The 2622-nt window shown below is 41.0% G+C and overlaps 1 protein-coding gene across 2 annotated transcripts in view; it reads left to right on the top strand.

Moving 5' to 3' along the window:
* The window catches only part of LOC101863393 (tetraspanin-13), a 27066-nt gene that overhangs the window by 9982 nt on the left and 14462 nt on the right, over window positions 1–2622 (top strand). The window lies entirely within an intron of this gene.

The following is a 2622-nucleotide window of genomic DNA, read 5'->3' as shown; positions in this document are numbered from 1 at the left end:
AGTGCTACTGACTGAAGTGTCTTTAGGCCATTCCCAAAAGGGGAACATTAACCGTGTTCTTATGCAGAGTAGAATTGTAATTTTAAATAGGCTGATTCATCAATGTCATGCTCATAACTGTGCCTGAACGGCAACAGGGAACTGCTGCTTTTTCTTTCCTCATCCTTACTATCGTCATTTTCCTCTACTTTTTTTGTATGTTTGTCACACTCTTGTGACCCGCTATTTCCGGGGTGCCTTGATAGTCGAAGCAGACTTTGTGCAGTTGAAGCTAGAGAGGTGAGCAGAGTAAGCCTGATTCCCTGTAAGGGCTTCTCTGTTGACATCCACCCCATGGCGCTCATATGACCTTATGTAGTTTCGAGCGCCGAAAAACCTCTACTAATACAAAACAAGACCTGTTCAAGCGTGTGGTTTGAGGGCGCCGCTGGTAGGTCCTACTTTTTTTCTTTCCCTCTGTCTGTCTTCTTTTTTCACAGCACTAATTAACCATTACAGGTATTGTGTCGACGTACTTCTCTTTACTCAAACAAACAAAAACCTGTTCATTCTACTTTGTCATCTCTATCTCTTGGAGAGAGGACAAATAGCATTGCAGCCTGTTAGACAGTAGAGGGCAACATGTCTTCCAAATGTCAGATTCACGTAATCTTTACACATACATAAACACAAACACATATGTGCCTGTATAAGTATGCACACACCACGGGTGGGTAATTGGCGGATGCTCAGGTGTGGTTTGCTCCTTCTTTCCTCTATCAAACATCTGTTGTCCTCATCTCTCCTCCTTTTTTGTGTATGTTACTTTCTTGTAACACTTCTATTCTTTGGCACTTCTTTGACCTTATTTTGTTGCAAGTATTGTAAAACTCTTACTTAACAAAAACACACAACCCCACACACAACACCTCTCACTCACATGTGCACTTGCATCTGCAGTGACATGTACACCCATCCATTGCATGCAGAAGATGTAACTTCCTGGGTAGGGGGAAGTTATTTTATCGAATATCTTTGACTGGCTGCTGAGATGCTGTATCCCATTCAGTACCTGTGGGTCCTGACAGACCCCCCAGGGCAGTGCTACTGACTGAGTGTCATTAAGCCATTCTTAAAGGGGGTACATTAACTTGTTCTTATACACAGTAGAATTGTAGATGGACTGATTCATCAATATCATGCTCATAACTGTGCCTGAACTGTGACAGGGAACTGCTGCTTTTTCTTTCCCAATCTTTACTGTCGTCATTTTCCTTTACTTCTTTTGTATGTTTGTCATATTGTTGTGACTCTCTATTTCCGGGATGCCTTGAAAGTCGAAGCAGACTTTGTGCTGTTGAAGATAGAGAGGTGAGCAGAGTAAGTCTGATTCCCTGCAAAGACTTCTCTGTTGACATCCACCCCTTGGCGTTCACATGACCTTATGCAGTTGCAAGCACCGTAAAAACTCTACTAAAGCTAAAAGGCAGGGGAGAAGCATCCCGCCTCTTAAATGATCTATATCGTGTCAATGGGACATGAGACATTTATAATCACTCATTTACGTCCTCTCCATTTCTGTGTTTACCTTCATGTCCGTCTTTTGTCTTTTTCTTTCACTCTCTCCTCCTTTCTGTCCCATTCAGTAAAGATGGTTGGCAGGTGCTTTACTGTAGTTTGTTCCTTCTTTCCTATCAAACATCTATTGTCATTATTTCTTAGTACGTTACTCTAGCAACACCTCTAATCTTCAGCTTTTATTATTTGATTTATTTATGTTTCGAGTGCTGTGAAACTCAAAGTGTTACTTAATCTAAAAATTAGAGATGGCTGATGAACTCTTCTTTTTCAATCTTATCTGTATTTTTAAAATGTGCGTGTGGCGATCATTATGCAGATGTTCTTGTCTGGTCTTATGGCAATCTAAGCCTTATTTGCATAATTCATTCCTCATGCCTGGAAAGACTTGAACTGAAACGTTGCTGAAATGTTATAACATTGATGGCAGTCTCTGTGGATTCTGTAAATTTATGGTAATCCCAAAAAGATCCATGTGCAACTGATGTACAGAGGCAAACATCAGAAATTGAAACTGCTGACAATTTATGTTTGTAAAAAGGTTTTACACCAATGGATGGTGGATGGTTGGAGGGTGCCACTGGTGGGTCCTACTACTTTACTTGCCCAATGTTTTTTCTGTCTTACTTTTTCCCACTCAAACAGCACTAAATGACCATTACTGTGTCAGTGTGCTTCTCTTTACTCAAAGGAACAAACAAAACCAAGAGCTTTAGTATGTATGTAAATGTTTAGCTACATTTGTTACTGAAAGGAAAACCTTTAATTGCCCCCCCCCCCTCCCTCTCCCTCTCACACATACACACACAAAGCAAGACGAAACAAAACGAAGACTAAACCGAAAGCAGTCTATGTACCCTAATGTTGCCGTGATCTGATAAAACGCATTTTCTCCAAATCAAGGTGTTTTTTTTGTGTTAATTAAACAAACAAATAGAGGGCTCTCGTGGCCTAGAGGTTAAGGAGTTCGCCTCTCATTCAAAGGCCCCGGGTTCGAATCCGGGTAGCCACCGAAACATTTTCTTCTCTAAAATTGTCTCCTTTCACCTCCATTCCTGCTCTCTA

This window comes from Aplysia californica, unplaced genomic scaffold, assembly GCF_000002075.1.
Source record: "Aplysia californica isolate F4 #8 unplaced genomic scaffold, AplCal3.0 scaffold00993, whole genome shotgun sequence".
NCBI lineage: Eukaryota > Metazoa > Mollusca > Gastropoda > Aplysiida > Aplysiidae > Aplysia > Aplysia californica.
This window is presented reverse-complemented; position numbering and strand designations above follow the sequence as displayed.